Here is an 11,923-nt window from a genome sequence, read left to right as displayed (position 1 = left end):
CCAGTCTGTTAGTAGGTTCCTCTTTCTTGTCTCATCAGTCCATCGAGCACCCTTCAAGCTGGAAGAGAATTATTTTAAAACTTATATTTATTACTTTCTCTAAAAATTTGTCAGGTTTTATCAATGTTTTTATATGGTTCATCTTAATATTTATCTTTATACTGGAATTTCAACTTGTCTTTTAAAATCAGATTGCTTGACTCTTGCCCTTTTAAAATTTTCCATCTTCAAAATTTACTCTCCCTAACCCAAGTGCATATTATCTTGTACATAGTAGGTACTCAATAAAATTTGCTGAACTGAACCAAAAGAACCTTAAATATTAACACAATGTAAGCTAGACAATAATATTTATTGTATCTCGGACCAACAGTGACAGCTTACAATCATACATTTGAATCCACCTGGGATTTGTATTCTTGATCTGATAGAAACAGCGCCAGAAAGAGCAGGTGCCCAGGACAGCTGCACCAGTGCCTACCTTAGCACTGTGGTTCTCTCCATGGGTTTCATTTGTGCTGCCCCACACAGGAGGGTAAACATATGTAAACATGTCCATCAATCATTCCACTCTTATTAAAAAAAAAAAACCCAATAATGCAAGAGTCAAGACATGTTTCACAAGGATATTCCAGATAATTCTTCTAACATCCTAGATCATGCTCTACCAAACCAGCCTTAACAATACTTCTTTATGTCTTTATATCAATGACCTTTGGAAAAGCTGCATGACTGATTCTAAGATTGCTCAATCCTTTCCTAAAAGAGCCTATAATAAGAAAAAATAGGGGGGCCAGGCCACCCTTCCAATGGCGTGACTGCTCCCCCACCCCCTCCATGCTCTCCCTGTTCCCCTCCCGGGGTGTGTGTGGGGGACCATGCGTGGTCGGGGATGGGTGGTGCTGCTGGAAAAGAAAACAAAAGCAAAACAAAACAAAATAAAAAAAAAGAAAAGAAAAAAATATTTGCAGTGGGTTTGGTTTGACTGCTCCTTAGGATACTGATGCCAGCAACCACCCAAGTTCACAGTCTACTCTGACACACATAGATTTTTTTGTCATTATTCATGTTAAACTGGCATCTTTTTATGAGGTAGGCATAATAGATATGCTTTATGTAAAGAACTGGGAGCACTTAAGAGAGTTTAAATGATTTGCTTAGGTCATCTAATGAGCTTTGAGGCAGGGCTGAGTGCAGGATTCATGTCATTTTGATCTCTTATTCAGAGCACTTTCCACTATCAGCATGACTCCACCCATAGGCAGTAACCAAGTTCAGGTAGATCCAATGATTCATGTATTTGTATTTGTTGTCCATTATTTACGTAGTAAAATATAATCTAGGAGACAGTTCTTTGGGGGTGTGACTAAGGCCAGGGTTTAAAGAGCCCAAGCAAAACAGGCGGAGTGTCAGCATCAGGCAAATCAAAGAGCGAGTGTCCAGGGAACCTTCACTGGAGACTGAGCCACAAGTTAAGGAAACAACTACTGTGGTCTCAGGGATCAAACAAGATGTGCCCCATCACTATGGAGGTTACATTGCTTGGTAGGACGTCTCATTTCCATGGTTTTTGATTACAGAGAGAGGGTCTCTAACCATGGAAGGATAAACATAAAGATTAGAGATGATGCAACAGCAAGAATGACTCGAGTACAGCCATGAGAATTTGTCATAGGACTCTTTACATGTCATTAAGCAATGATGAATGGCACAGGCCATGGTAGTTTAACCATGTTAATAATAGAGAGTAAAAAGACCAATGCTGTGGCAGGTGCATGGATAGATATCTCACAAAGGTCCCAGATTTACTAGTCACAGAGCATCATGGACTCTGCCATTTTCAGAGTGGCAATGGAAAAATGTATGAACTTTAGGGTGACTGCCATGCCCATAGCCCTCTTTGAAAAAGTTAGTGAAAAATGCTTATACCTAAATTGCTTATTACCCCACCACCCTGTAACAGAGATGGGCACCCGTTTCAAAGGCAACAAACTATATGGTAGCAGGAACCTATGGAGAGGCTGGCATGAGAATCTTGCTAAATAGGGCTGCTCCCTTTAGGTGGTGACTGCCTACCATTCAAATCTCCTCTCTGCTGGAATTTGAAAGAGATGCATATATGTAAAGAAGAAAGCAGTTGGTGGGGGTGGATGTGGAGAAGCACATAGATTAGCAATAGCTAACATTTATTGAGGACTTACTATATATCCCCACCCCTACCATAATGCTAAAAGACATTAAGTAACAAGGAACAGTGGAGTATTATAATGAACATTAGATGACAGACCCTCTCCAAGATACAGCACAAAGGGAAGATCCAAAAGTGTGGGTAGAGCAGACATTGAGAAAAACACTCTGGCAAGCTAGCCCTCATTCCAAACACTATATATTGCTAAAGGAATCTGAAGTCTTTGGTACGTTGAGGACAACCATAGTAATAATACACTTCAAGCCCAGCCTGATTCCTGCCTAAATTAATGCAACTCCCCATACTAAAGGCCTAGCAGGACAAAACATATGCACATTTTAAAGCATAAAAATTATTTATCCAAGTCTCTACTTGATACATTTGATACAACATGTCCCAATTTCAACAAAAAATTCTGAGGCATATAGAAAAAGGCAGGGTAATAAAATGACACACTCTTATGAGGTAGAAAAAGAAACAATCAGATTCAGATATGACACATATATTGTAATTATCTAATGGAGAATTTAAAATCACTATGATTGATACGATAAAGTAATAGAAAAGGTGGACAACATGAAAGATCAGATGTGGAGTTTCAGCACAGTAATGGATAAGAAAAACTAAAAATAAAATGATAGAAATAAAAACCACAGTAACAGAGTTGAAGAATGCCTGGACAGGCTCATCAGTAGACTTGATGCAATCAAGTGAAGAATCAGTGAACTTGAAGATAGATTGGTAGAAATAACACAATCTGAAACCCCTAGAGAGAGAGAGAGAGAGAAAAGAAAAGAAGAAGAAGAGGGAGAATCCAAGATCTGTGGGACAATAATAGATGGTTTAATATATGTATAACTAGACTCCCAGAAGGAGACTAGTGATAGAGACTGACTTTTTAAGAGTTATTTTTAAAGAAATAATGGTTGATAATTTTCCAAAATCAGTAACACACCAAACCATAGATCCAAGAAGCTCAGTAAACACCAAGCAGGATAAATACCAAACACACACATTACATTGAAACTGATGAAAATAAAAGACAGAGAAAAATCCCAAAGGTGGCCAGAGAAAAAGGACACATGACCTGTAATAAGAATTACAGCAGACTACTTATCAGAAACCATGTAACCAGAAGAAAATGGAGTAAAATTTTTAAAGTGTTGAAAGAAAAAACAAATCTAAGAATTAGAATTCTAAGCCTAGCAAAAATACCTTTCGAAAATGGAGTAGAAATACTTTCTTAGCAAACAAAAACAGAACTTATTACCAGCAGAATTACACTTAAATACTAAATCAAGTTCATTCTTGAGTATGAAGAAATATGATATCAGAGAGAAACTTTAGTCTGCACAAAGAAATATAGAGTGCTGAAAATGAATAAATGAGGGTATAATATATAAAAATATTTTTTCATTCTTTTTTTTTTGTGAGACAGAGTCTCACTCTGTCACCTCGGCTAGAGTGCAGTGGTGTCATCATAGCCCACTGTAACCTCAAACTCCTGGGCTCAAGCGATCCTTGTGCCTCAGTCTCCCAAGTAGCTGGAACTACAGGAGTGTGCCAAGATGCCTGGCTAATTTTTCTATTTTTTGTAGAGACTGTTGTCTGCCTCTTGCTCAGGCTGGTCTTGAACTCCTAAGCTTAAGCAATCCTCCTGCCTCGGCCTCCCAGAGTTTTTTTTCCCTCACATGTTTTTAATTGCTTTAAAAGACAAATGGCTCTATAAAGTAAAAATAGTAGGCAGTGCACTATGTATTTATAGGATATATTAAAGTAAAATGTATAACAACAAAAGCACAAGAAATGAAAGGTAGGAAGTTGGAAAAACTATCTTAAAGTCCTTATGCCATATGTGAAGTGGGCTAATATGGTTTGAATATAGACTCTAACTAATTAAGAAAAATATTGTAATCCCTAGTGTAACTGCTAAACATTTCTTTTAAAAAGAGATATAAATAATAAATCAACAATGGAGATTAAATGGAATAATAAAAAAATGCTCAATTAACCCAACAGAAGACAAAGGAAGAGGGAAAAAAAGAGAAGTGGAACATAGAAAACTGCTATCAAGACAGATTTAAATCTAAAGATATGAATAGTGACCTGAAATCTGAATGATCTAAACCAGGGGTGGAAAATTTTTTTCTATAAAGAGCCAGATAGTAAATATTTTAGGAAAAATAAATTATGAGCAAGAAAACATAATAGGTATATTAAAATTAACCTTGTGGTATTTAATTGGAATTAGAGTTATCAGTATGTGCTCAGAGTGTTTTGATAAATAGATAGATAGATATGCATTTGCAGGTATATGTGAGTTTGAACACACAGACGTATATACTAAGGTCTGTCCACTGAGAGGCCCCGGAAGCAATGACGCTTAGTGCCCAGACCTTGGTTTCTTAATTCTTTAAGGAAAGGAGCCAGAGCTCCTGGGTGAAGTAGTTGGTTGATTGCACTACTTTTTCAGGGGATATGAGATGAGCCTGAAGCATTTTGTAGTGCTAGGAAATGCTTTAAAAAAAGAGAAGGGACATGTCAAAATGACACAGAAGCCAACCTGAAAGAGCTCCCCATGCCCAAAGTTGGAACAATTTGAGCCGCAAAATAAATAACAAGAGTTTTGGAATATAACTCACGGAATAAAAATAAATCCATGAGTCCATGTTGATAAAAATAAATCATAGCAGAAATAAATGGAGTAGGAGAAACAACTGTCCCCTACAGAAGAATTACAATTAAAATACGTAGCTAAAGTGAAGGAAATGCAAGATCACCATGAAAACTCCTCAGCAATAATTGCTGTAGTCAAGATCTGCTGATGAATCCTAAAAGTAGTCAGCGAAAGGTTGAGGAGAAACAAGGATATCTTTCCGCTCACATATTTATTAATTTCAAAGTGAAAATCAGTAAGGTCACAGTGGAGAAATTCAACAGACAACTGCTTACACGAGTGATGGAGGTAAGGCCATCAGTAATCTTCCTTCATGAATGCTATGCCGAGAAAGGGACACCACATCTGTGACGTTCTTGACAATAATGCAGACTTCGATCTAATTATGAGAAAATTTAGGGTAAAACAAAATTGAGGAACATTCTACAAATAATTAGTACCCTTCAAAAGTGTCACAATCGTGAAAACAATGCAAGACTAAGCAGCTAAGCAACTGTCCTGGATTGGAGGCACCTGAGGAGACCTGATGACTAAATGCATTATGGGGTCCTAGACCAGGTCCTGAAACAGAAGAAGGACATTGCTGGAAAAATGAGCAAAACCCAAATAAAGTCCGTAGTTCAGGTGATAGTCACTAATGTGTCAGTGTTAATGCCTTGATTTTGAACATTGTATTGTGGTTATGCAAGATGTCATCACTCACTGAAGCTGGCTGAAGGGTATAGGAAAACCCTCTGTACTACTCTTGACATTTTTGTGACTCTAAAATTATTTAAAAGTAAAACGTTTTAAAAACGTTTCCTTGTCCATGCAATGATTCAGTTTCTCATAACATTTATGAACGAATCCACCAAATAGCCCGTCATTTCCACACAGATTGATACTGCCACTTCTATCATTTCCAGTTGCCATCTGTTTTTCTGGGATCTTCATTGTGTTTGGTATATTTTCATCTATCAATGTTCCACTGTTGCTTTTTGTTTTGATCTTTAAACATGACTTTGTATATCTTATCTTCTAGGGTAAATCCCCTTTTGTGGCTCTAATTTTTCAAAATTGGCTATTCATTTATTATTGCCTTTTTCATATGCTATTAAGAATCAGTGTTCATAGTAAGGTAGCAAGATGAAATACTAACAGAGGATGCTGGTGCCCTCATTTGATCCAATCTCGGGGATGCCACAGAGTGAAAGGGAGATAACAGGCTTCGGATATTAGCAAAAACTGTGTGAAATCTCTGGAAAGTCCCAGATGATTAGGTTCTAATGTATATGACGGAGATAAAGGTTTAAGAAGAGGAAGCCAGCCTAGGGAAGAAAAGAGCTGGGGGCCATGACAGGGAAAGGACTCAGTGAGCATTCCAAGTTCTTCCAATTGCCTTGCAATGCCCTGGCTAGAACACTGATTGCCATCTTGCTTCTGTTGGGCAGACAGAGAGACAGTGTCATCATTCAGCACCAACTGAAGACAGTGTGGTAGCATCAGGTACCACCAGAGAACCCTGAGCATAGAGAGGAGAAACCTATGTGTACAAATGACTGAGGCAGTCCTAAACTTTGACTTCTTCTCCATTGCCATCCACAAAGGCACTATAGTAATTTTGTCTGGGACAATAGTTCATTTTGTGGGATTTTTCCATGCATTAAAGGATGGTTAGTATTCCTAGCCTCTTGCCCTAAATGCCTCTAGTAACCCAGAATCATTACAGCAACCCCCAAATTTCCCTTACACATTTCTAAGTACCACCTTTGGTCGAGAACCTATGGTCTAGATGATTGGATCCCAAGATGATGATAGTTCTTGGGAAAAGCTGCATTTAGATGGAGGTGCAGAAGAATCACTTGAGGTCAGTGTCAGTGTCACATGATGTGTGTGAGAGAATGAAAAATGGTTGAGGACAGATGAAAATGGAGGCTCTTACTACCAATCAGTCTGGAGTAGTTAAAAAAAAAAAAAGAGGCTCTTAGCACTAAAAAAGGGGGCACAAGCTAAGGCTTGGAATTTGGCTTATTCTCCTAGGAAGACATTGCCATCCAAAGTAGCAGACAATCCTAGGGGAATGTGACCTCACAGGAATAAATAATGAGGCATTTGAAGAATGCAACTACTATATAAGAATGGAAAAAAGCAATGGAATACATAGAGCAAGAATTGGAATTAAGCATAATAAACAATCATTAAAAAGTGATGAGGTAGAAATCTGCAAAACGTAAAGCAGAAGCAAGCAGTCAGAAAGAAGAACTGGTTGAATATTCTTGATCTGAAATATATAATAACTGAAATAAATAATAGTCTGATGCAAGAGTAGAAGGTATACAAAAATCAAATTAGTGAGCTGGAAGATCAGGTTGAGGAACTTTCCCAGAAATCATCAAGAAGGAAAACAGAATCAAAAGAATATGAAAGACAATTTAAAAAATATCAAAGCATCAAAGCAATAAAAAATCAGTACCAATATTTAATAAAAATCCCCAGAAAGGTAGGGGAAAAATCAAGGAAAAAGAGAAAGGCTATTTTCAAGTACGTGTGAAAACCAAAAATAGACCACATACTGGGTCCCAAAGGAAGTCTCAGCAACTTTCAAATCCATCATTTAAATGTAAATTGCAATGAAATTGCAAAATATTTGACAAGGACTAACAATGAGAGTGCTTTATATCAAACATTGTGGAATGCTGCCAAATTATAGGGAAAGGAAAACATGTAAGTGTAAATGCAGCTATTAAATGGCAATGAAAATTAAGACTAAATGAGTTAGGTGTCCAAGCTAAGAATAGAAAAAGGACAGTACAGTAAATCTGAAGAAAGTAGAAGTAAGGAATTTATAAATATAAGAGAAGATACTAATAGGAAATAAAACAAGCAACAGAAATGATCAACAGGATATGGATCTAATTCTTAGAGTAAATCTAAAAAGTGGGCAACTTTCCAATAAAGTTGATCAAAGGAAAAAGAAAATATACAAATAATTAATTTTAGGATTATAAAAGGGTATATCACATCTGACACCAGGAATATTTTTAAAATCATGAAAGAATACTAAAGTAACTTTATGCCAACATATTTGCAAAGTTTGATGCAGAGGGAATATTTTTGAGGTAGATAACACAAACAATTGATGGGGTGAAGAATAAAAAAAGCCCAAATGAAAAAAAGGAATTGTTCTGTACACAGTAACTTCCAAGGACTACAGCATGGAAAGGGGAAAGAGTAACTTCTAAAGTGGAGAAACCTGACAAACACTACCCCAGCCCGATGATCAAGGTGAACAATAGCAGTGAAAATCATAATAATATGTGCCCTTGATATGATGTGATGAAAATGGCACTTAACATCCGTGGTCTTCCTCCCCCAAGCCCATAAACCCAGTCTTACCGTGAGAAAAATACCAGAAAAATTCTAACTGAGGGACATCTATTAATATATGAAATATCTGACCAATACTCAAAACTAACTCATCAAAAACAAGGAAAGGCTAAGAAACTATTACAACCAAAAGGGGCCAAAGAATATATGACTACTGAATTTAATATGGGATCTTGGAACAGAAAAAGAACGTTGGGTAAAAACTAAGGAAATCTGAATAAAGGATAGACTTTGGTTAATGATAATATTGACTCATTAATTGTAACAATGTACCACAATATATAATTTACCAAAGTAACATATACTACATATATACATTTATATCGTAGCATAAATGTGCCATAGTAATGTAAGATGTAACTAATAGAAGAGTGCATGGTATATAGGAAAGCTTTGCTATCTTAATTTTTCTGTAAATCTAATTTTTTTTCTTTTTTTCTCCTCCCCACTCCCTAAATCTAAATTTTTTGAAAAATAAAGTCTATTAAAAATTTTAAGTTTATTTTTTTTTAATTTTTAGTGACAGAATCTTGCTATAGCAGGCTGGACTCAAACTTCTGGACTCATGCGATCCTCCCGCCTCAGTTTTCTGAGCAGCTGGGACTACAGGCGTGTGCCACTGCGTCCAGCTAACATTTAATTATTACAGAATGTGAATTCATAATACAAAATCTCTAATCTCTGTCCACAGGGCACAAATTTCACCCTATTAATTGTTGCCACCCAACCGGGTTGTATTGCCCGTAGCACAGAGAAGAGCCAATGTACTGAGACGGTCAGGATTGCAATGGAGAAAGAGTTTTATTCCGCAGAGCCCCAAGTGGGGAGACGGGAGAAATTTCGCAAATCTGCCTCTCTGAGATCTTGGGAGACAGGGTTTTTAAGGATAGTTTGGTAGGCAAGAGATTAGGCAATTAGGTTTGTTCGTTAGGGAAAAATTATAAGGAAGTAGAAATCATCTTTTTGTCTTGCTCTAGTCCCTGGGGTCACAATTCCAGCTGAGTCAGTTTCTTGGTATGGGCTGCTTGTCCGGGTGGGCCAATGGATCCACTGGAATGTGGGGCCTGGAAGGTATCTTAAAAACTACTTTAGGTTTCGAAAAGGTGATGTTATCTATGGAGAAAGTTAAGAATCTTTATGGACGCCAGCTATGGGGAGAAGTTAAGAATTTTTATGACCACTAGTTGTGTGGCTCCAGAGTGGCAATTACAGGGGGACAGTTACGAATTATTATCATTATTTTTAGCTAGGCCTGTGCACTATTTTTAGCTAGGCCTTTACCACAGTTCTCGCCTTGCACCCCGTTATTGAAGGGCCATTTCATTTTTACCCTACTTTACCTAAGTTACATAAACTATTTTAGAAATAGAAAAAAAATTGAAAATTCCCCAAACTATTTTGTAAGAAAAGTAAAGAAAGGAAAAATTAATTTCACCATGGAACAAGAGTGAATAGTTTTACATAAATTGCTAGCCATTTGAATTCTACAGTGTATGGGGGAAGAAAACCATCATGGCCAACTTAGGTTTGTCCCAGGAAGAATATGATGGACATCATTGTATTTTACCACATGGGGAATCAGTTGGAACTCCAGAGTTGATATAAAGGTTATCTTATGGCTGAAGACATTTGAGATTCAACAGATGCAGCAAGAAGCCTTCTCAGAGCTTTACATATCTAACTAAAAGCAGCAACATCTGGGAAATGAGGTTGCCATAAATTCCCTCTCTGGGGGAGTTTCATAGCCATAAACAAGACTCCTCTCACCTAACATAAACAAACATTATCACAAACTTTTTTTGTCTCCCTTTGTTTGCCTAAAAACCCATTTGTCTTTCCTAAAGAAACCTATTTGTTCTCCCTGTAAGAGCTTTTTCTTCCCTCTCCTTTTTCCATACTAAGTTAGGTATATAAGCCTCTAACTTTAATCATTTAATGAGCCAGCAACTTTTGTTGGCTCCCGTATGCATAGTATAAATCTTTTTCTCCAGTTCATCTGTCTTTTGTCAATTTAATTTGCAATCCCCTAGTTACTTAAGAGGGTGAATGAAAAAAAATGTGATTATTTCAATTGATGTTGAAAAAATGTCAATAATATGCAACACTTACTCATAATTCAAAAACAAAACAATGGCTGGGCGCCATGGCTCATGCCTGTAATCCTAGCACTCTGGGAGGCCGAGGCTAGAGGATCGCTTGAGAGCAGGAGTTCAAGACCAGCCTGAACAAGAGTGAGACTCCATCTCTACTAAAAACAGGAAAAATTAGCCGGACAACTAAAAATAGAAACAAAAAATTAGCCGGACGTGGTGGTGAGTGCCTGTAGTCCCAGCTACTCGGGAGGCTGAGGCAGGAGGATTGCTTGAGCCCAGGAGTTTGAGGTTGCTATGAGCTAGGCTGATACCACGGCACTCTAGCCTGGGCGAGACAGAGCGAGACGCTGTCTCAAAAAAAAAAAAAAAAAATCGATTTCTTGGAAGGCAATTTTTCCACAGACTGGTGGGGGAGGGGAGGCAGAGCTCAGGTGAGGATGCAAGTGATGGGGAGGAGAGCAGCTGTAAATACAGATTAGCTTTGGTTGTTCAACAGCTGATCATCTCCTGCTGTGCCACGCCCTCCTTTTACCACCCCCGAATCCTAAGTTTCATGGAAGACAATTTTTCCACAGGCAGGGTGGTGGGGTGGCAGAGCTCTGTGGTCCAGGGGTTGGGGACCTCAGTAATAGGGGATATTTATTAAAACCCTACATCAAATACATTACACATATTTGTAAAATTTTAGAAGAATTCACATTAAAGTTAGAGACAAATTAAATTTGTTTGTCATCACAACTTTAATTCAATTCAATTTTCCTGGAGTTGTAGCCAAAGTAAGAACACCTAAGAAGAAAAAAGAACGAGAGAAGAGACAGAAAATGAGGAAAGCTGTCTCTATTTGATGGTGACATAAAAGTCTACATAGTTAATCCGTAAATTATTAGAAACAATAAGGAAGCTTGGGCAAATTGTTTGATACAAGACTGTAAGTCAGTTGAACAGTGCTCTCCCCAAATTCATCCCTACCTGGAACCTCAGGATGTGGCTTTATTTGGAAAGAGAATCTTTGCAGATGTAATTAGTTAAGGATCTCAAGATGAAATCAACCTCTATTTAGGTTGGGCCCTAAATTTAGTGACTAGTGTTTTTGTAAGAAGAAAAAGGGGACACAGAGAGAGCCACTGGGAGAGAAGGAGGTCACGTGGAACAGAGGCAGAGATAAGAGTGATGCTGGAGCCACCAGCAGCTACAAGAGGCCGGCAAGGATTCTTCCGGAGGGCCTTCGGAGGGAGGGAGCACTGGCTTGCTGACACTTTAATTTCAGACTTGAGGACTATGGAACTCTGAGAGAATAAATTTCTATTGTTTTAAGCCACACAGTTTGTGGTACTTTGTTATGGCAGTCCAAGGAAACGAATATGAAGATCAACATATAAATTCAATTGTATCCCTAAGCAGCAATAGTAGCCTATTAAAAACATAATAGAAAAAGTCCCATCTGCAGTAACATCTAAAATTAACAAAAGATATAAAAGATTTTTATGGACAACATTACAAATATTGAAGGACATAAAATAAGATCTGAATAAATGAAATATTATGTTATATTTATGAATAGGAAGGTTTAATATCATAAAGATGGAAATTCTCCCTCAA

This window comes from Eulemur rufifrons, chromosome 6, assembly GCF_041146395.1.
Source record: "Eulemur rufifrons isolate Redbay chromosome 6, OSU_ERuf_1, whole genome shotgun sequence".
NCBI classification, from domain to species: Eukaryota; Metazoa; Chordata; class Mammalia; order Primates; family Lemuridae; genus Eulemur; species Eulemur rufifrons.
This window is presented reverse-complemented; position numbering follows the sequence as displayed.